The sequence below is a fragment of the Muntiacus reevesi genome, chromosome 16 (assembly GCF_963930625.1).
Source record: "Muntiacus reevesi chromosome 16, mMunRee1.1, whole genome shotgun sequence".
NCBI classification, from domain to species: Eukaryota; Metazoa; Chordata; class Mammalia; order Artiodactyla; family Cervidae; genus Muntiacus; species Muntiacus reevesi.
Genome location: NC_089264.1, coordinates 1,196,827 through 1,220,883, shown reverse-complemented (window position 1 = coordinate 1,220,883; position 24,057 = coordinate 1,196,827). Strand labels below are relative to the sequence as shown.

The window sequence follows — 24,057 nt, the reverse complement described above, 5'->3', positions numbered from 1 at the left end:
CCTTACTAGCGTGTAAGATGAGTGCAATTGTGCGGTAGTTTGAGCATTCTTTGGGATTGCCTTTCTTAGGGATTGGAATGAAAACTGAACTTTTCCAGACCTGTGGCCACTGCTGAATTTTCCAAATTTGCTGGCATATTGAGTGCAGCACTTTCACAGCATCATCTTTCAGGATTTGAAATAGCTTAACTGGAATTCCATCACCTGCACTAGCTTTGTTCATAGTGATGCTTCCTAAGGCCCACTTGACTTCACCTTCTAGGATGTCTGGCTCTAAGTGAGTGATCACATCATCGTGATTATCTGGGTGGTGAAGATCTTTTTTGTACAGTTTTTCTGTGTATTCTTGCCACCTCTTCTAAATAACTTCTGCTTCTGTTAAGTCCATACCATTTCTGTCCTTTATCGAACCCATCTTTGTGTGAAATATTCCCTCGGTAACTGTAATTTTCTTGAAGAAATCTCTAATCTTTCCCATTCTGTTGTTTTCCTCTATTTCTTTGCATTGATAGCTGAGGAATGCTTTCTTATCTCTCCTGGCTATTCTTTGGAACTCTGCATTCAAATGGGAATATCTTCCCTTTTCTCCTTTGCTTTTCTCTTCTCTTCTTTTCACAGCTATTTGTAAGGCCTCCTCTGACAACCATTTTGCCTTTTTGCATTTCTTTCCCATGGGGATGATCTGGTCCCTGTCTCCTGTATAATGTCATGAACCTCTGTCCATAGGTCATCAGGCACTCTGTCTATCAGATCTACTCCCTTAAATCTATTTCCCACTTCCACTGTATAATCATAAGGGATTTGATTTAGGTCATACCTGAATGGTCTAGTGGTTTTCCCTTCCTTCTTCAGTTTGCATCAGAATTTGGCAATAAGGAGTTCATGATCTGAGCCACAGTCAGCTCCTGGTCTTGTTTTTGCTGACTGTATAGAGCTTCTCCATCTTTGGCTGCAAAGAATATAGTCAATCTGATTTCGGTGTTGACCATCTGGTGATGTCCATGTGTAGAGTCTTCTCTTGTATTGTTGGAAGAGGGGTTTTTTTGCCATGGGTTTGTTTGCTATGACCAGTGCGTTCTCTTGGCAAAACTCTATTAGCCTTTGCCCTGCTTCATTCCATACTCCAAGGCCAAATTTGCCTGTTACTCCAGGTGTTTCTTGTCTTCCTACTTTTGCATTCCAGTCCCCTATAATGAAAAGGGCATCTTTTTTGGGTGTTAGTTCTAAAAGGTCTTGTAGGTCTTCATAGAACCATTCAACTTCAGCTTCTTCAGCATTACTGGTAGGGGCATAGGCTTGGGTTACTGTGATATTGAATGATTTGCCTTGGAAACGAACAGATATCATCCTGTCATTTTTGAGATTGCATCCAAGTACTGCATTTTGGACTATCTTGTTGACTATGATGGCTACTCCATTTCTTCTAAGGGATTCCTGCCCACAGTAGTAGACATAATGGTCTTCTGAGTTAAATTCACCCCATTCCAGTCCATTTTAGTTCGCTGATTCCTAGAATGTCAACCTTCACTCTTGCCATCTTCTGTTTGACCATTTCCAATTTGCCTTGATTCATGGACCTAACATTCCAGGTTCCTATGCAATATTGCTCTTTACAGCATCGGACCTTGCTTCTATAACCAGTCACATCCATAACTGGGTATTGTTTTTACCTTGGCTCCATCCCTTCATTCTTTCTGGAGTTATTTCTCCATTGATCTCCAGTAGCATATTGACCACCTACCGACCTGGGGAGTTCCTCTTTCAGTAGCCTATCATTTTGCCTTCTCATACTGTTCATGGGGTTTTCAAGGCAAGAGTATTGAAGTGGTTTGCCATTCCCTTCTCCAGTGGACCACATTCTGTCAGACCGCTCCACCATGACCCTGCCGTCTTGGGTGGCCCCACACGGCACGGCTTAGTTTCATTGAGTTAGACACGACTGTGTTCCTGTAATCAGATTGGCTAGTTTTCTGTGATTATGGTTTTAGTGTGTCTGCCCTCTGATGCCCTCTGGTAACACCTACCATCTTGCTTGGGTTTCTCTTACCTCGGACATGGGGTATCTCTTCACGGCTGGTCCAGCAAAGTGCAGCTGCTGCTCCTTACCTTGGACGAGGGACATCTTCTCACAGCCGCCCCTCCTGACCTTGAATGTGGAGTAGTTCTTCTCAGCCCTCCTGCACCCCGCAGCAGCCACTCCTTGGAAGTGGGGTAGCTCCTCTCGGCTGCTGCCCCTGACCTCGGAAAAGCAATGCCAAAGAAGGTTCAAACTACCATGCTATCGCACTCATCTGACACACTAGTAAAGTAATGCTCAAATTTCTCCAAGCCAGGCTTCAACAGTATGTCAACTGTGAGCTTCAGTGTGTTCAAGCTGGATTTAGAAAAGTCTAGAGGTCAAATTGCCAACATCTGCTGGATCATCAAAAAAGCAAGAGAGTTCCAGAAAAAACATCTACTTCTGCTTTATTGACTGTGCCAAAGCCTTTGACTATGTGGACCACAACAAACTGGAAAATTTTTAAAGAGATGGAAATACCAGACCACCTGACCTGCCTCTTGAAAAATCTGTTTGCAGGTCAGAAAGCAACAGTTAGAACTGGACATGAAACAGCAGACTGGTTCCAAATAGGAAAAGGAGTACGTCAAGGCTGTATATTGTCACCCTGCTTATTTAACTTATATGCAGAGTACATCATGAGAAATGCTGGGCAGGATGAAGCACAAGCTGAAATCAAGATTACTGGGAGAAATATCAATAACTTCAGACATGCAGAAGACACCACCCTTATGGCAGAAAGAAAAAAAGAACTCAAAAGCCTCTTGTTGAAAATGAAAGAAAAGAGTGAAAAAGTTGACTTAAAACTCAACATTCAGAAAACTAAGATCATGGCATCTGGTCCCATTACTTCATGGCAAATAGATGGGCAAATAGTAGAAACAGCAAAAGACTTTATATTTTTGGTCTCCAAAATCACTGCAGATGGTGACTGTAGCCATGAAATTAAAAGATGCTTGCTCCTTGGAAGAAAAACTATGACCAACATACACAGTTTATTAAAATGTGGAGACATTACTTTGTCAACAAAGGTCCATCTGGTGAAAGCTATGGTTTTTCCAGGAGTCATGTATGGATGTAAGAGTTGGACTCTGAAGAAAGTTGAGCGCTGAAGAATTAATGTTTTTGAACTATGGTGTTGGAGAAGACTCTTGAGAGTCCCTTAGACTGCAAGGAGATTCAACCAGTTCATCCTAAAGGAGATCAGTCCTGAATATTCATTGGAAAGATGAATTTTGAAACTGAAACTCCAATACTTTGGTCACCTGATGCCAAAAGCTGACTCATTGGGAAAGACCCTGTTGCTGGGAAAGATTGAGGGCAGGAGGAGAAGGGGACAACAGAGGATGAGATGGTTGGATGGCGTCATCGGCTCAATGGACATGAGTTTTAGTAAAATCTGGGAGTTGGTGATGGACATGGAGGCCTGGCATGCTGCAGCCCATGAGGTCTCAAAAAGTCGGACAAAGCTGAGTGACTGAACTGAACTGAACTGACACAGATTATTGTACATATTGTCTATGAAATGAGGTGACACCTGGGCAGCACAGACACACACATACCCCTATATTTGTACATTAAATTTCTATAATTTCTGACATGATCTCTTGTAGACTACATTTGGGAACCGTTTCTTGTAATAAGCTAGAATACTATTTCTATAAGGTGACATTTGAAGAATTTGAGGATTATTTTAAATTACAGAAATGTAAAATTTAGCAGAATTTAATGAAATATTTACATTGATCAGAAGAAAAAGGGTTTACTTATAGAAAGGAAAATATGGTGATATTATTAAAGATTTGAGTGCATACATATCATAAATGAGAGGTTCAATTGTTTGCATACACAGTTTTCTCAAAGCATCACAGCAGTTCCTTGTCCCACCCCCTGCGATATGATGCAAACCAAATAAGTTTTCCCAGCCAACACCTCTAACCTCTTACCCTGACTAGAAATAGAGGGAGCCCCCATGTCACTTTTCTATAGCACAGTGGTTCAAGAAGAGCAACTGAACTTCAGAATCCATTGAAATAGTCTTTTAACCCTCCAGTACTAGATGCTTAATTGAAAATTTAACAGAAAGATACCAATATACCATCATATGCTGGCTCCAGCCCTCAGGGAATTCTCCAATTCTGAAAGGCAAGAAAAATTCTATACTAATTACTAATAATAAAAATTATTATTTGCCTCTTGAAATGAATAGCTAAAAACAACCTAGGCTTTCCTTAATTTGTGCTAAAAGAGCTTGAAACCACAATATCCAAGAAGGTTGTAAAAAGTAACTTAATATATGACCAGCCTATATTGTAACAGTTCAGTTCAGTTCAGTTCAGTTCAGTTCAGTCGCTCAGTCGTGTCCGACTCTTTGCTGTGAGGAGTCGCCAAAAAGGTAACATATATAATACACCATGCTCATCAAAGAGCCCATGATGAATTTTTGGACTTCCCTGCTGGCTCAGAGGTTAAAGCGTCTGCCTGCAATGCAGGAGACCTGGGTTCAATTCCTGGGTTGGGAAGATCCCCTGGAGAAGGAAATGGCAAGCCTCTCCAGTAGTCTTGCCTGGAGAATCCCATGGACGGAGGAGCCTGGTGGGCTACAGTCTACGGGGTTGCAAAAGAGTCAGACATGACTGAGCGAGTTAGCTAACTAACTAACTAATATAGTTAAAAAGTAAATATCGAGGCTAAGACAGTAAAGCGTCTGCCTGCAATGTGGGAGACGTGGGTTTGATCCCTGGGTCAGGAAGATTCCCTGGAGAAGGAAATGGCAACCCACTCTGGTACTCTTGCCTGGAAAATCCCACGGATGGAGAAGCCTGGTAGGCTACAGTCCATGGGGTCTCAGAGTCAGACACGGCTGAGCAACTTCACTTTAAATACTAAATAATAGAGAATTAAAATAATCATAATGTTGTGTATGTTATATTGTATGTATCCTTTGATATATTAAAACCATTTAATTACCAGCAGAGTTTCTAAATAATTCTTCTGTTAGCCTAAACAGTGTATTACTGAGTCCAGGCTATTACTGTTCACTGCAGGACAGGCCAATAAATCAAGAGACAAGTTGTTAGGGCAAGAAATAAAGACTTTATTTGGAAAGCAGGCAGACAAAGAAGATGACAGACTAGTGTCCCAAGGAAGTATCCTAAGTTAGAATTCAGACTTTTTATAATACTAAATGGGGAAAAGGTGTGCTTTGTTTAAGCAAACTTCTTAGTGCTGGAATCCTTTGTTCTTGCATCTGTCCAGGACTCATTACAATGTCACTGTAAACCTCTAGTGTGACAAATGTTATTCACTATTCTACAACTTTCTATCCCTATCTGAATGGGAAGTGTTATATGTTTAAAGGTCAGAGCCTTGAGAATGGGCTCTCTGGTTTATTTCAGGTTACAGGCAATGCACATTCTTGTAGCAAAAACAATAGCATACAAAGGTTAAAGTAAAAGAAATAGACACAATATGGAGTTGAATTTGTTCTTTCCTAAAATATCTGCAAACTACTTAATAAATATTTGCCTTCCAGTTAGCCAGTTTACTAAGAGAGAGCCATAGAGATCTTCCTCAGTTAATAGTTATACTGTTAGGGAATTGAAAAGTGAAGTTGCTCAGTAGAGTCCAACTTTTTAAGACCCCATGGACTGTAGCCTACCAGGTTCCTTGGTCCATGGGATTTTCCAGGCAAGGGTACTGGAGTGGGTTGTCATTTCCTTCTCCAGGGGATCTTCCCAACCTAGGGATGGAAACCAGGTCTCCTGCATTGCATTGCTTTACTATCTGAGCCACCAGGGAAGCTGCTTCCCTGGTTTCACCAGAGAATTGAAACCAAAATTCAATTTTAGAAAATCAAATAAAATCTTTAAGGTGCTTTTCATTATACATTTTAGAGGTGCTGTCACTTGATAGTTCACTATGGTAACATTTTCTCCTTCCCCACATTCCTTCCTGTGGTTTTGTTAAACTGAGTAAATAGAGGAATAATTTAATTTAATTTTGTTATGTCCAGGGTGTGGGGAAGATGAGGAGCTCAGGAAAGAGAATGAAACAAAGAACTGAGAAATGAACAAGCCAAAGACCACAGAATGCATGAACAGGCATGCCTAGACATGTGTGAGCACAGCCAAAGGGGAGCATGGGTTAGACAGGAGCCTCTGAAGATCCTCCTAGAGACACAAACTTATGAGTGAGGGAACATTCTACCAAGGATCAACTTCGGAATTCCTGTCGCCCAGTCTCCATCTCATAACCAAATTCAGTACAAAGCTTACTATTTTTAGAATCCAATTCCCTCATACAAATCTTTTATTTATTTATTTATTGCTTTTCTCAAAAGCATTCAGCCTCTTGTGCCCTCTTATGCATTAAAGGTCATTGATTTGACATCAATCAAAAGATGTGTCATGAAGCAAAATGAGAACATTAACTGAAGAAACACATCTAGGGAGAGAGTATACCCTGGATTTCCTCTCCTACTCAACCCATAAGGCAAGCAGCTTTTCTCACCTACAAGTTAAATAATATATTTATAAAAATTGTTATTTATAAACAATAACAACAAGTCTTGTAATCATTTGCAACCATGATCAGACAGTGAAAATAAAGAGATTGATGTACTCACCTGATTTTTTTTAAAACAAAATGAAAGAGGAGGAATGTACAATTGAAGAAGTGGTGGCTAGCTGTTTGTTTATTCACAGTTGTAATAATGCACCAAGATTCATTACACTCAGTGGACTATGTTCTTGGCCTTTAAGTAGAAACCATTAACATCAATTTGTTTCTCAATTTTGCATGGCAAAGAAACCATAGTGAAAATGTCATTTGTATGTAAAATATTGGAAACCTAAATCTATTTCCCCAAGAATAAAAGATTCAGACCCTTGGTTCTCTCTGTGCTCTTTCATGCCTTAGTTTCTTTGAGTAGCTTGCAAATTAGCTATAGTAATCCTGAAAGATCTATAAAGATATCTGCACCTGAATTCTTCATGGAAAAAGAAGTAACGGTTGCATTTAGGAGTGCATCTGCTCTGTAGCTTAAAGAAATAATTTATTTGACAGTACTGAAAGAAATTAAATGGGTGAATACAAAAAGTCACTTGTAGAGAAGACAAGCAAGGGATACTGAGGGACTCACAGCAGTAGTCCAGCATGTTGGCTTCAGGTGACGGTGGTAACGATTGAGAGTATTAAGCAGAATACAGTTTGGAGGTGGAACGAAGAACCATTCTGATGGATATACTGGATATAGAGAAAGTAGACAGGAGATGAATCAAGAATAACTTAAATAACTCAGAGGATATTGGTTTTATTTACTGAGATGAGAAGATCAGATGAAGAACAGGAAGAAAAACATTTAAACTTGAAACATTTATTAGACTTGCAAATGATATGTTAAGTAAGTGAGTGGATTCTGAAGAAAAGTTGGGCTAGAGATAATTGAGAGTATTCAAAGCCATTAAATTGGCTAGCAAGTGTGTGTAAATGGAAGAATTCACAAGAAATTCAACATTTAAAGGTCCCATTGGAGATGCCAGAAGAGACAATGAGTATCAGGTAAGAGAAAAGGGGATATCATGGAAGCTAAGAGAAGAGCATGCTTCAGAAAGAAGGGAGTGGTCAGCTGTTTCCAGTGTCTCTGAGAAGTCACTGTCAGCAGGAGTGATGACTGAATTTGGGAAATGGACTTTAGGCCATTGTATTAGGCATGGTCTCAAAGCACCGGTAGTAACACAAGCCTTATGGGAGTGGATTGATGAGAGAATGGGTGATGGTAGTTACTATAGAACTTCTGCAGTGAAGATCAGGATTTTAAGCTCATTGTGTGCCTAGTAGCTCAGTCGGTTCTGACTCTTTGCCACCCCATGGACTGTAGCTTGCCAAGCACCGCTGTCCATGGGGATTCTCCAGGCAGGAATCCTGGGGTGGGTTGCCATGCTCTCCTCCAGGGTATCTTCCCATCCCAGGAATCACACCCGGGTCTCTACATAGTAGGTAGATTCTTTACCCTCTGAGCTGTCAGGGAAGCCCAATTAAGCATATTAGCTGAAGACAAATGAAGGCTAAAGGGAGGATTTTTTTCAAGGTGAAAGATACAACTCTGCCTATACACAAATAGGAACAATTCAGTAAAAAGGAAGAAACTAATGGGATGCGAGAGAAAGAGGATAAACACCAAAGGAAGATCTTTGAAAGGCAAGAGTCACTGGGGTCCAGGATCAAATGGCAGTGTCCTTGACAAGGGCAGACTTTTTATCCTTTGCAGAAGGAGTGGAGGTTTCAGATACAGGTAGAGAGGTAGGGTTCATGACAGGGAGGTGCGGGGAGCGGCTTGAAAGAGCTGACTCTGGGAGCTGCCTTGATTATCAAGGGTTCCTTCAAGGACATAGCTCTCTGTCCCGCCACCCCTCTGAATTTACTATCCAAAGATAAACACAACACTAGTAAGCCTTGAATGCACACAAGACGCAGACAGACAGCCTTTTTACGATTACCCCTAATCTAAATCAGGATGCCATTCCTGTGCTCTGGCGCCTAGTGAGAGTTCTAATTATTGTTATCTTAAGATGATGTACATGGGGAAGAATTTTCTTTGTGATGTCTCCTTCTTGGTTTAAGTATAAATGAAGCTTAGAGAAATAAAGGAGCATCGTTGACTGCAGCGATCCTCTCGACCCCATCTGTCCTGTGTCTTTATTTCTTAGCCTAAAGGAACGCGTCGTGTTCCTCGCTGAAATCTCCCGGCTGGTCCGGCAGGGAGGTGAGAGATTTCCAGTTGTACTTATATCTTAAAAGAATGAAGCTACATCATTCAGCTGAATCAGAGGATGTGCTTACATCAGAGAGGTGAAAAAAAAAAAAAAAAAAAAACATAGAAGAGAGAGGAGCATGAATTAAGATGGTGAGTTTGGAGACAGAAACCACCTGGGTAAGTCTGGTAGGTTTGCCTGAGGTGCTTGGCCACTGCAGGGCTGTGGTCATGGCTGTACTATGATGAGATTTGATTAATGTAAAACTAACTTTTTTTCTCCTTATAAAGTAAAAATTAAAAATAGAATGAGCAAATAAAATCAAGGTACAAACTCAAATGTAGATTTAATGATTATTTAAGCTCGTGCCCCAAATAGTTGGTGTCCATTTAGAGGTCAGCAGAGTAGTATTCATTAAATTCATAGAAGAGTGTACTTTTTTACAAGCATATATTTTGGAGTCACATAACTCTGCCACTAAGTAGTTATATTATCTCAGTTTCTATAGATCTGTTTTCACATCTGTAAAACTAGGACTGTGTCTAAATCATAGGCTTGCTGTGAAGCTTAAATGTGTGCTAATATGAGCCAAGTCCTCACAAAGAAACTGACACAGTTAGCCTTTAAATAATAGTAATTTTAGTTACTTGTGAAATGAGTGATTGAGGTGACAAAAATATTTAAGTTGTGAATGTTGCTTTAACCTACTTGTCTTGATATGTAAACATGCCAGAAACAGAATGAAAAAGAGCAAAGTATAGTCACCTGAATAATCAGCTAATACTAATTAAGAACTGACTATTCTTTTTACTTATTACTTCTCATTTGACTTATTTATTATCTCCAAGATTTAACTTTTCAGTTCAAAACATAATGAAAAATTTTCATCCTTTTTCAGACCAAATAATATCTCTACTCTAAAAGCAACCAAATAAACTATGTACTATCATAATTACATTAAAGATTTTTCCTTCCAATGAAGCAAGGATTCCTTCTTGATTTAAGGCAGCAAAGAGAAAATGCAAAAATAAAAAGGAATTACCAAAATACAATTAACATTTAACTATGCTAATGAAGGAATAAATAACAAGGATGGGCTCTGGTGTTCCCTAAGCTATTAAATAAATTTCTATAACAGGAAAATCAGCTCCTGCAGCAAGGGAGCAATGGACAAAAGTATAAAGGATACATCATGCAGAAGGAAAAAGTGGCCAAAAGCCAAAGGCATTGTCTTCAAATCAAAGGGCAAACAGTTCACACATAAGAACTCAGGAATTATTGTATTTCTAGCCACTAACATTAATGTACTTTTTCTCCATATTGCTGGTATTTTGTGTATCAGTTGAAAATACAAAGAGATAAAAATTAAGAAAAAAAATTGCATCAACTTATTCAATCATTCTATCATGGATTCCAGTAATTTAGGTGATTGATTGCTGTTTGTCAGCAAGACTAGGCTCTAAATATTCAGGAAACATTGCATTTCATGCACACAAATGCTCTCCTATACATTGCAGTGTATAGCAGCAAGAGGAGCCTAGAGTAAAAGCAACCAAACTTGCATTTAAAGCAAGTTATTTTTTTAATGTTTCTAGAATGCTATTAGTCTGTTGTTTTAAATTATCAAACACACTCAGATCACACACCTTTGAAGGATTTTGTTGCCTAGTACAAGCATTCCTATATGAATGGCCACTCTGACTAAACAACTTTTACAACATAACATATATTTATATATGTATGTAATATTGAAAAGAAAACAACTAACCAGTGATCTCTATTGTCTGCATTATTTAGCCATTTAACTACTATGTTACTACTTATTTCATTATAGTCTTTACAAATTGAATCTTCTATTAAGAGAGTTTTTCTACTAATAGCTTTTTGTACTGGCCAAAGGACCAGGATTGCAATCTCTTATGAGACAATTTAGATCAGAAAGTAACTAAAGAACAGCTCTAGCTACATAGGAAATGGATTTCTTGCAATTTGCTTCCTTTTTATCCAGGACTTTGCTGCATCAGATATGTATATCTGCAAAAATTATACATTATACAGTGTACATTATACATTATAAATTATGCATTATACACAATTATACATTCTAGACAGTGAGAAATCCACAAGAAAAATTTTAAAGAGAAAAATTACATTTTATAGTTTATTGTTTTGGGGATTTTTTAAATGTCATAAAGAAATTCATATGGAAAAAGAAATGTTCTGTATATTTCTGCTAAATTAATCACTAAATCTGAATATGGTGGATGTGTCCAGCTCTTTTTTGTTTGTTTGTTTTTAAGAGATGCATTACAGTTTCCTTTAGTAAATCTTGATGCTTTGCTACTAGATTTAACTAGATGGAGTCAGACCTTAATAAATGGGATTATGATTGGAAAATGTATGCATCTTCTAATTTATGACTTTGTGTTTAGTATTTTAAAGGAAGGAAGGAAATTGTATTGAAACATTTCAATACATTTCAAGGCTAACACTTGGGCCTCTGTCACATAATAACTAGAGAGATTTCCCTTATTTAGAGGTTATTAGCCTGCAGACAATGAAAATGAAAACTGGCTGTGAAAAGCTCAGTTTGGGTTTATTACAAATAGAGGTGTGTTTGCTGTTTAAAATAAGCTTTTTTCCCCCTCCTACTAGTGATTTGTCAAAGGAGATACATTAATTACAAACTAGAAAGATGCTCTTTCACTGACTTGGGGGAAGATTTTGTTGCTTAGTAATTGATCACAGAAAACAATTGAAACAATTAAAGGTGCTGCACTCACATGTGACTCCATAGGTATAGGAAGAAAAAAAAAAAAAAGGAAAACTAACTGAAACTACATATGCATACATAAATAGTCAAGTTGGAACTCTCCGTTCTCCTGAATCAGATGGAAGATTTAAAAGCATGACTACAGCTGCCTGGTTTAGAATACTAAATAGCTCTGAAAGGAACAAGTACAAGTTCTCTAAGTAGCTTTGAAAGGAACAAGTACAAATTCTTTGACTAAAGTCCATACTATCCACTGCATATGATTGTCCTACCATATGTCAGAATAAAGCTGACTTTCTCCACCAGAAATGCCAAAATTCGCAAAGGAGATGTCATTGAGCTTGAGACATTGAACCATTTGAACCACTAGGTAAGATGGTTAGAAGAAATACTTTCAAATGTATCAAAATAGCAGTTTCAGCTTTGACAAACAGTGGAATCTTGCCAGAGAGGTGTTGCTTTCTCAATGAAAGTAGGAACGGATTAGGTTCCCATCTTTACCCTTTATTCATTATTCAAACATGAAGTTTCAAAAGACAGATGAAGGCAAGAAAAATACAAATGCCATATTATTGAATATCTGTGTGAGGACTCATTCCCTGCCAATGAATTATGCCCAGATGATAACAATGTACTTTATGAAAAGAATTAGATTCTCCTCCATAATAAGAAAATTTGAATTATTGTTGAACTTGCTTAAAGGAAGGTTAAATTGTATTTAACACCATTTTTTTGTACAACTATTTATAATGATTTCCCTATTGTAAAAGAATAAAGTGTCTTGGTTCAAAATATTTAGCACTTCCAGCTTCAAATAAGCCTGTACTGGTCATAAAGACTCAGATGTTCAGATGGGACAATCGGTAAGTATTTTTCTTCCAGAAATTTCTCAATAATCTGGTCTTAGATTTTATTATAAAATGCAGTAAATAGACTAATAGAGAATGAAAGAAAATGCATTTTATAAAATAGCATCAATTTGTAGTTTAGAATGAGTTAAATTTAAGCACTCGCTCTCACACACACACTCTCACACACACAAATATAGACAATATGTGAGATTCTAGTTCCTTAGACTGTAAGCTCTTTGATAACATAACCTGTGTCTTAATTCATCATTGACTTTACAGCATATTTCTGGTATCTACCAGGTGCTTCATAATATCCTGGATCATGTTAACTATCTGACCTCTGGAAAATGGTGAAAATCTTTTGTTAAATAAATGATTTCCTTCTAGGTTAACATGGGATCCTCATTTTTTATTTTGATAAATCTATTTTTTCCAAAAAAATCTGCAGCATTGGATGGTGTATAGCTGCCACATGGTAATATTAAAAACATAAAAATCCTCATGAACTGAGGGGGTTTTTTTATGTTTATTTTTTAAAATATTTTTTAAATTTATTTTTTATTTTTTTCAGTGGGTTTTGTCATACATTGATATGAATCAGCCATAGAGTTACATGTATTCCCCATCCCGATCCCCCCTCCCACCTCCCTCTCAACCCGATTCCTCTGGGTCAGGAACTTAAGCCAATGTTCAATAGGGTCTGTTGAACTATCAAATAGGCGTGGACCCAGGAATGTTGAATTCTGTTGCCCAAGACTTTCTCTCCTTTTGCTTTCTTTACTAGTCGTTGACTCCTTTATAAACAATAGGAAGATAATTTCGTATTATGTCTTTCATTTCTGAAAGAACTTTTGTTTAAGGGTTTAACCTGAAAATCAATTCTAACATTGTACACAGAGACTTCATGAAACTCCTAAGATAATACTGTTAAACCTATTCGCTAGATGGCATTATTTTAAAACAAGAAAACAAAACAGATTCAATAAAATCCCTATGAAAGTTTCAGTGGTATTTTTATAGAAATGGAAAAGCAATCTTAAAATGTATATGGAACCATAAAATACCCAAAATACTCAACACAACTTAGAAAAAACACAAAGTTGGAAGTATCATTCCTCTACTATGAAAAGCATAGTACTAATCAATGATAATAGAACCAGTATGGTGTGGACATTAAAAAAATCCATCAATGGAATAAACCCACAAGTAAACTTCCTCATATAAAGAGTCAATTTGTATTTGATGAGGGAGGAAGAATAGTCAATTGGAGGCTCAAGCTCTCCTCAAAAAATGATGTTGAGAAAGTTGAATAATCACAGGTAAAAGAATAAAATTGGATTCTTTCTTATACCACCCAAAAATATTGACTCAGAATAAATTGAAGACTTAAATATAAAACAGAATCTGTAAAGTTTTAGATAAGAACACTGAGGAAAGTGGTCAAGACAGCAGAGTAGGAAGTCCCTGAACTCACCTCCTTCCATAAGCACATCAAAATTAGCCACTAAATTTAATTTAGTAATTAGCTAATTTAGCCATATAATTTAGGTACTTGCAGAGAAACTATTTATAAGAAAGATTGGAAAACTAGAAGAAAAGATCTACAACTAAAGATATAAAGAATGGACACAATAGGATGCATGGGGGAGTGGAAATGAGATATAGTTAAGACCCACATCCCTAATAGGCAACCAATAAATGGGAGGATAATTAAAATTGCAGAAGTTCTTCTAAGGAACAATGGGTCTGTGCTCCACATTGGGCTCCCCAGGATGAAGGTTGTCACCGGAAATTTGAGCCTCCTGAACATTTGACTTTGAAGTCAAACAGGGCTTATTTTAAGGAAACCAGAGGGTGAGAAATAGAGGCTCCACTCTTAAAAATAGTGCACACAAAAATCTCACATGTTCCAGGACCCAGGAAATAAGCAGTAATTTGAAAGAAGCCAGGGTCAAATTCACTTGCTTATCTTGGAGAACCAGCCAGATAACTGGGAGACAGTTGGAGCTCACCCTGGGGACATAAGGCCTGGCAGCAGACACTTTGGGGGACACATTCTACTACACAGAGGGTAGCTCTAGAGAATGTAGCTCTAGTAACCAGACAGGAATGTGCTGCTGAGATGCACTGGCTATCTCTTATAAAAGACTATTTCTCTAAAGTCAGGAAATGTATCAATCTACCAACACATACAATAAAATTAAAACACACTACGCGGAATGAAGGAAAAGAAGAGTATGTTCCACATGAAGTAACTAGACAAAACAACAGAAGAACTAACTAAAAGAGAGATAGGCAACTTACCCAATAAGAGTTGAAAGTAATGGCTGCAAAGAGGTTCAAAGAACTTGAGAGAAGATTAGATGATCAGAGTGAAAAGTTAGATGCGTTTAGCAAATAGTTAGAGAATATAAAGCAGAATCAAGTAGAGAGTACAAAAACTGAAATAAAAAGACACGAAAATAAGTCAACAATCAACTAAGTGATATAGAAGAACAGATCAGTGAATTGGAAGAGGTAGTATGACCTAAATCAAATCCCCTATGATTATACAGTGGAAGTGGGAAATAGATTTAAGGGACTAGAACTGATAGAGTGCCTGATTAACTAAGGATGGAGGTTCATCACATTGTACAGGAGGCAGGGATCAAGGCCATCCCCAAGAAAAAGAAATGCAAAAAAGAAAATGGCTATCTGAGGAGGCCTTACATTTACCTGTGAAAAGAAGATAAATGAAAAACAAAGGAGAAAAGGAGAGATATACCCATCTGAATGCAGAGTTCCAAAGAATGGCAAGGAGAGATAAGAAAGCCTTGCTCAATGATTAGTGCAAAGAAATACAGGAAAACAACAGAATGGGAAAGACTAGAGATTGCTTCAAGAAAATTAGAGATACTATGGAAATATTTCACACAAAGATGGGCCCAATAAAGGATAGAAATGGTATGGACCTAAAAGAAGCAGAAGATATTAAGAAGAGCTGTTGAGAATATACAGAAGAAGTGGACAAAAAATATCTTCACGACCCAGATGATCACAATGGTGTGATCACTCACCTAGAACCAGATGTCCTGGAAAGTGAAGTCAAGTGGGAGTTAGGAAGGATCACTATGAACAAAGCTAGTGGATGTGATGGAATCCAGTTGAGCTAATTCAAACCCTAAAAGACTATGCTGTGAAAGTGCTTCAGTCAATATGCCAACAACTCTGGAAAACTCAACAGTGACCACAGGACTGGAAAAAGTTAGGTTTCATTTCAATACCAAAGAAAGGCAATGCCAAAGAATCTCACACACTAGTAAAGTGATGCTCTAAATTCTACAAGCCAGGCTATAAGAGTAAGTGAACTGTGAGATTCCAGATGTATACGCTTGTATTAGAAAATGCAGAGGAACCAGAAATTAAATTGCCAATATCCGGTGGATCATCGAAAAAGAAAGAGAGTTCCAGAAAAACATCTATTTCTGCTTTATTGACCATGCCAAAGTCTTTGACTGTGTGGATCTCAACAAACTGTGGAAAATTCTGAAAGAGATGAGAACAGAACACCTGACCTGTCTCTTGAGAAAAATATATGCAGGTCAGGAAGCAACAATTAGAACTGGACATGGTAAATCACAGCAGGATCCTCTCTGACCCACCCCCTAGAATATTGGAAATAAAACCAAAAATAAACAAATGGGACCTAATGAAACTTAAAAGCTTTTGCACAACAAAGGAAACTATAAGCAAGGTGAAAAGACAGCCCTCAGATTGGGAGAAATTAATTGCAAATGAAGCAACAGACAAAGGATTAATCTCAAAAATATGCAAGCAACTCCTGAAGCTCAAGTCCAGAAAAATAAATGACCCAATCAAAAAATGGGCCAAAGAACTAAACAGACATTTCTCCAAAGAAGACATACAGATGGCTAACAAACACATGAAAAGATGCTCAACATCACTCATTATCAGAGAAATGCAAATCAAAACCACAATGAGGTACCATTACACGCCGGTCTGGATGGCTGCTATCCAAAAGTCTACAAGCAATAAATGCTGGAGAGGGTGTGGAGAAAAGGGAACCCTCTTACACTGTAGGTGGGAATGCAAACTAGTACAGCCGCTATGGAGAACAGTGTGGAGATTCCTTAAAAAACTGGAATTAAAACTGCCATATGACCCAGCAATCCCACTTCTGGGCATACACACTGAGGAAACCAGATCTGAAAGAGACACGTGCACCCCAATGTTCATCGCAGCACTGTTTATAATAACCAGGACATGAAAACAACCTAGATGCCCATCAGCAGACGAATGGAAGCTATGGTACATATACACCATGGAATATTACTCAACCATTAAAAAGAATTCACTTGAATCAGTTCTAATGAGATGGATGAAACTGGAGCCCATCATACAGAGTGAAGTAAGCCAGAAAGATAAAGACCAATACAGTATACTAATGCATATATATGGAATTTAGAAAGATGGTAACGATAACCCTATATGCAAAACAGAAAAAGAGACAGAGATGTACAGAACAGAATTTTGGACTCTGTGGGAGAAGGCGAGGGTGGGATGTTTCAAGAGAACAGCATCGAAAGATGTATATTATCTAGGGTGAAACAAATCACCAGCCCAGGCTGGATGCATGAGACAAGTGCTCGGGCCTGGTGCACTGGGCAGACCCAGAGGAATCGGCTGGAGAGGAAGGTGGGAAGGGGGACCGGGATGGGGAATACATGTAAATCCATTGCTAATTCATGTCAGTGTACGACTAAAACCACTACAATATTGTAAAGTAATTAGCCTCCAACTAATAAAAATAAAAGAAAACAAAAATAAACATCTCTTTAAAGTTTAGACTAGTAAAGAAAAAGAAAAAAAAAAAACTGGACATGGAACAACAGACTGGTTCCAAATACGAAAAGGAGTACATCAAGGCTGTATATTGTCACCCTGTTTATTTAACTTATATGCAAAGTACATCACGGGAAACCCTGGGTTGGATGAAGCACAAAGAAGAATCAAGATAGCCAGGTGGAATATCAATAAAGTCAGATATGTGGAAGACACCACCCTTATGGCAGAAAGTGAAGAAGTAAAGAGCCTCATGATGAAAGTTCAGTTCAATTCAGTTCAGTATCTCGTCGTGTCCAACTATTTGCGACTCCATGAATCGCAACACGCCAGGCCTCCCTGTCCATCACCAACTCCTGGAGTTTACGTAAACTCATGTCCATTGAGTGGGTGATGCCATCTAAATATCTCATCCTCTGTCGTCACCTTCTCCTCCTGCCTTCAATCTTTCCCAACATGAGGGTCTCTTCAAATGAGTCAGCTCTTCGCATCAGGTAGCCAAAATACTGAAGTTTCAGTTTCAACATCAGTCCTTCCAATGAACACCCAGGACTGATCTCCTTTAGGATGGGCTGGTTGGATCTCCTTGCAGTCCAAGGGACTCTCAAAAGTCGTCTCCAGCACCACAGTTCAAAAGCATCAATTTTTCACCCCTCAGCTTTCTTTATAGTCCAACTGTCACACCCACACATAATTACTAGAAAAACCACAGCCTTGACTAGATGGACCTTTGTTGACAATGTAAAGTCTCTGTCTTTAATACACTGTCTAGGTTGGTCATAACTTTTCTTCCAAGGAGTAAACGTCTTTAAATTTCATGCCTGCAATCACCATCTGCAGTGATTTTGGAGCCCAGAAAAATAAAGTCAGCCACTGTTTCCACTGTTTCCCCATCTATATGCCATGAAGTGATGGGACCAGATGCCATGATCTTAGTTTTCTGAATGTTGAACTTTAAGCCAACTTTTTTACTCTCCCCTTTCACTTTCTTCAGGAGGTTCCTTAGTTCTTCTTCACTTTCTGCCATAAGGGTGGTGTCATCTGCATATCTGAGGTTATTGATATTTCTCCAACAATCTTGATTCCAGCTTGTGCTTTCTCCAGCCCAGTGTTTCTCATGATGTACTCTGCATATAAGTTAAATAAGCAGGGTGAAAATATACAGCCTTGACATACTCCTTTTCCTATTTGGAACCAGTCTGTTGTTCCATGTCCAGTTCTAACTATTGCTTCTTGACCTGCATATAGGTTTCTCTAGAGGCCGATCAGGTGGTCTGGTATTCCAACCTCTTTAGAATTTTCCACAGTTTATTGTGAGCCATACAGTAAAAGGCTTTGCATAGTCAATAAAGCAGAAATAGATGTGTTTTTTTTTTGTTGTTGTTGTTGTTGCTGTTGTTTTTTAACTCTCTTGCTTTTTTGATGATCCAGCAGATATTGACAATTTGATCTCTGGTTCCTCTGCCTTTTCTAAAACCAGCTTGAATATCTGGTAAGTCATGGTTCATGTAGTTCTTGGAGAATTTTGAGCATTACTCTACTAGTGTGTGAGATGAGTGCAATTGTAGAGTAGTTTGAGCATTCTTTGGCATTGCCTTTCTTTGGGATTGGAATGAAAACTGATATTTTCCAGTCCTGTGACCACTGCTGAGTTTTCCAAATTTGCTGACATATTGAGTGCAACACTTTCACAGCATCATCTTTTAGGATTTCAAATAGCTCAACTGGAATCCCATCACCTCCACTAGCTTTGTACATAGTGATACTTCCTAAGGCCCACTTGACTTAACATTCCACGATGTCTGGCTGTAGGTGGCTGATCATACCATCGTGATTAATGGGCCATGAAGATCTCTTTTTGTATCGTTCTTCTGTGTATTCTTGCGAACTCTTCTTAATATCTTCTGCTTCTTTTAGGTCCATACCATTTCTGTCCTTTATTGAGCCCATCTTTGCATGAAATGTTTCCTTTGTATCTCTACTTTTCTTAAAAAGATCTCTAGTCCTCCCTATTCTATTGTTTTCCTATATTTCTTTGCATTGATCACTGAGGAAGGCTTTATCTCTCCTTGTTATTCTTTGGAACTCTGCATTCAAATGGGTATATCTTTCCTTTTCTCCTCTGCTTTTAACTTCTATTCTTTTAACAGCTATTTCTGAGGCCTCCTCAGAGAGCCATTTTGCTTTTTTGCATTTCTTTTTCTTGGGGATATTCTTGATCCCTGTCTCCTTTACAATGTCATGAACCTCTGTCCATAGTTCATCAAGCACTCTGTCAGATCTAGTCCCTTAAATCTATTTCCCACTTCCACTGTATAATCATAGGAGATTTGATTTAGGTTATACCTGAATGGTCTAATAGTTTTCCCCACTTTCTTCAATTTAATTCCAAATTTGGCAATATGGAGTTCATGATCTGAGCCACGGTTAGCTTCCAGTCTTGTTTTTGCTGACTGTATAGAGCTTAGCCATCATTGGCTGCAAAAAATATAATCAATCTGATTTCAGTGTTGACCATCTAGTGATTTCCATGTGTAGAGTCTTCTCTTGTGTTGTTGGAAAAGGGTGTTTGCTATGATCAGTGCATTCTATTGGTGAAATATTAGCCTTTGCCCTGCTTCATTCTGTACTCCAAAGCCAACTTTACCTGTTATCCCAGGTATTTTTTGATTTCCTGCTTTTTCATCCCAATCCCCTATAATGAAAAGGACATCTTTTTTGGTTGCTATTTCTAAAAGTTCTTGTAGGTCTTCATAGAACCATTCAACTTCAGCTTCTTCAGTGTTACTGGTTGAAGCATAGACTTGGATTACCATAATATTGAATGGTTTGCCTTGGAAATGAACAGAGATCATTCTATCGTTTCTGAAATTGCATCCAAGTACTGCATTTCAGATTCTTTTGTTGACTATGATGGCTACTCCATTTCTTCTAAGGGATTCCTGCCCACAGTAGCAGATATAATGGTCATCTGAGTTAAATTCACCCTTTCCAACAGCAGCTGCATGATGGCATAGGAGCAGTTGAGAGCAGCTATCCTACATACACGGAGTGGCTGGGAGGAGCTATCCCTCACCCAAAGTCAGGGATGGTGGCCAAGAGGAGCTACCCCAAGCTCAGGGGCAGTGGCTGTGCTTTGTTGGAGCAGCTTGTGAAGAGATACCTCACGTCCAAGGTAAGAGAACCTCAAGTAAGATGGTAGTCGCTGAGGGAGGACATTAGAGGGCAGACAAGCTCAAACCACAATCACAGATAACTAGCCAATCTGATCACATGGACCACAGTTTGTCTAACTCAATGAAACTAAGTCATGCCCTGTGGGGCCACCCAAGATGGATAGGTCATGGTGGAGAGGTCAGAGAGAATGTGGTCCACTGAAGAAGGGAATGGCAAGCCACTTTACTATTCTTGCCTTGAGAACCCCATGAACAGTATGAAAAGGCAAAAAGATAGGACACTGAAAGATGAACTCCCCAGGTCGGTAGGTGCTCAGTATGCTACTGGAGATCAATGGAGATATAACTCCAGAAAGAATGAAGGGATGGAGCCAAAGCAAAAACAACACCCAGTTGTGGATGTGACTGGTGATAGAAGCGAGGTCCAATGCTGTAAAGAGCAATATTGCATAGGAACCTGGAATGTTAGGTCCATGAAAGTGAAAGAGGAGAGTGAATAAGTTGACTTAAAGCTCAACATTCAGAAAACTAAGATCCTGGCATACGGTCCCATCACTTCATGGTAAATAGATGGGGAAACAGTGGAAACTGTGGCTGACTTTATTTTGGGGGGACTCCAAAATCACTGCAGATGATGACTGCAGTCATGAAATTAAAGGACGTTTGCTCCTTGGAAGGAAAGTTTGACTAACCTAGACAGCATATTAAAAAGCAGACATTACTTTGCCAACAAAGGTCCATCTAGTCAAGGCTATGGTTTTTCCAGTGGTCATGTATGGATGTGAGAGTTGGACTGTGAAGAAAGCTGAGCACCGAAAAGTTGATGCCTTTGAAGTGTAGTATTGGAGAAGACTCTTGAGAGTCCCTTGGACTGCAAGGAGACTGGTCCATTCTAGAGGAAATCAGCTCTGGATGTTCACTGGAAGGTCTGATGCTGAAACTGAAACTCCAGTACTTTGGCCACCTGATATGAAGAGCTGACTCATTTGAAAAGACCCTGATGATGGGAAAGATTGAGGACAAGAGGAGAAGGGGACGACAGAGGATGAGATGGTTGGATGGCATCACCGACTCTATGTACATGAGCTTGAGTAGACTCTGGGGTTGGTGATGGATAGGTAGGCCTGGCGTGCTGCGATTCATGGAATCGCAAAGAGTCTGACACGACTGAGCGACTGAACTGAACTGAGCTGAACTGAACTCGTTAACATGAGCTAAAATACTTTAAGAGTTCTAGGTGACAGTGACTAAAATATAGTTATATTGACAAAATAAGCCAACTATATAAATTCGACTACATCAATAATGAGCTTCCCTTGTGGCTCATCTGGTAAAGAATCAGCCTGTAATGAGGATACCTGGGTTTGATCCCTGGGTTGGGAAGATCCCCTGGAGAAGGGAAAGGCTACCCACTCCAGTATTCTGCCCTGGATACTTCTATGGACTGTATAGTCCATGTGGTCCCTAAGAGCCAGAAGTGACTGAGTGATTTTCACTTTCACTTTTCACATCAGTAATAATAGTAAAGTGTTTCAAAGGTGGAAAATAAATCCTCTGATTAATTAATCAGATCTTATTAAGGACATCATAAAGGGTTCTAGGTGTTGAAGTTTAAACGAAATATTAGTAAACCGATTTCTTCAGGTGAAGACTCAGATTATTAAAAACTCTACTTGTGAAGAGGCAGTTGATGGGACTTCTTTGGTGGCCCAGTGGCTGAGACTCCGTGCTCCCAATTCAGGGGCTCAGAGTTTGATCCCTGGTCAGGGAACTAAATCCCACATGTTTCAACTTAGAGTTCACATGTCACAACTAAGAGATTCTGCATGCTGCTATGAAGATCAAAGATCTTGCGTGCTGCATCTAAGATCTGGCACAGACAAATAAATATTAAAAAATAGGCAGTTGGAAATTCTAGGAATGTTTAAACCTGGAAAATAGAAAGCTCAGTGGCATAGGGTGTGTGCCTTAAATATGAGACATTTTCACACTAAAATAACTCAATATTTATGTAATAACTGCAAAACAAACTTGGAAGGAAATTAAAGAACTTGATCATATAAGACAACTACTGATACTTACCAAGGAGGTAAGTGTGTGTGTGTGATGACACACATAAAGAACATAAAAATACTAACAGAACTTCCTCTTCAAAAATACAACACTTGATTATAATAAATTCACATTTTGAATGTCTATATATGCACTTTTTACATCTGTTCACTTATGTCATCCATCAGTGTACTAAGGTGTATTGAAGGAAACAGTATGTAAAATGTGTTTAAGTGGTAACTATTTAAAAATTTTGTAAGTCCTGCCTTTACTTAAAACAGAGTAATAAATATGTTACGCGCTTTGAAACCCTAAAGCAGGGCTTCTGGTTCAAGATGGAGGAGAAGGACGTGCATTCATCTTCTCCTCTCCTCTTCTATAGCACCAAAATTGCAACTAGCTGTTGAATAACCATAGATAGGAGGATGCTAAAACCACCATGAAAAAAAAAAAAAACAAACAAAACAAAAAACAGCTCACATCTGAAGACAAAGAAGAATCTGAAATGAGACAGTAGTAGGGGCACAATCATGATAAAATCAAATACTTTACCCACCGGGTGGGTGACCCACAAACTAGAAAGCAATAATACCAAAGAAGTTCTCATACTATTGTGAAGGTTCTGAACCCCAGAACATTCCCACCTGGGTTTTCCACAAAGGGGTTGGGAATCCTCAGGGAATCTGGCCTTGAGAGCCAATGATATTTGATTATAGGACTTCTAGAGGACTAGGGGAAGGAGAGATTCCAGTCTTGGAGAGCATAAACAAAATTTTGCATGCACTGAGAACCAGAGGAGAGAAGCAGTGACCCCACAAGAGACTGAACCAAAATTATCTGCTAGTTTTGGAGGGTCTCTTGTGGAGGCGTGGGTTCGCAGGGACTCACCACAGGGATGGGGGGCACTGGAAGTTCCCTGATGTCATAAACCTCTTGGGAGTTTGCCTCTAACCTTACCATAGAGCCTGTAGACCCCAGGGCTGGGTTGCCTTAGGCCAAAAAGCTACCAGTGAGGGAGTGCAACCCCACTCATCAGGAGAAAATTGGATTAAATATTTACTGAGCAAGACCCTGATCACTAGAGCGAGATCCAGTTTTTCCCATCTCCAGTCCCTCCAACATCAAGAAGCTTACATAACCCTCTTAGCCTCATCCATCAGAGAGAAGACAGAAGAAGCAAGAAGTACAGTCTCACAGTGGCTAAAACAAAAATCGTATTAAAGAAAGTTAGTCACAATGAAAAAGCAGAAAGTTATGTCCCAGATTAAGGGACAAGATAAAACCCCAGAAAAACACCCAAATAAAGTAGATATAGGCAACCTCCCAGGAAAAGAATTCAGAATAATGATAGTGAAGATTATCCAGGATCTTGGGAAAAGAATGGAAGCAAAGATTGAGGAGATGCAAGAAATGCTTACCTACAAGAACTAAAGTACAAGCAGAAATGAACGATACACTAGAAGGAATCAACAGCAGGATAACTGAGACAGAAAAACAGATAAATGACCTGGAGGACAGAATGGTGGAAATCACTAACACAGAACAGAGT

General features: G+C 38.8%; 1 non-coding gene across 1 annotated transcript; it reads left to right on the top strand.

Annotated features, from left to right (window-relative positions):
• The first annotated feature begins 4,509 nt into the window (after window positions 1–4,509).
• Window positions 4,510–4,581, top strand: TRNAC-GCA (transfer RNA cysteine (anticodon GCA)). The gene has a single exon. It is a non-coding gene; the product is annotated as a tRNA-Cys (tRNA).
• Window positions 4,582–24,057: the final 19,476 nt, after the last annotated feature.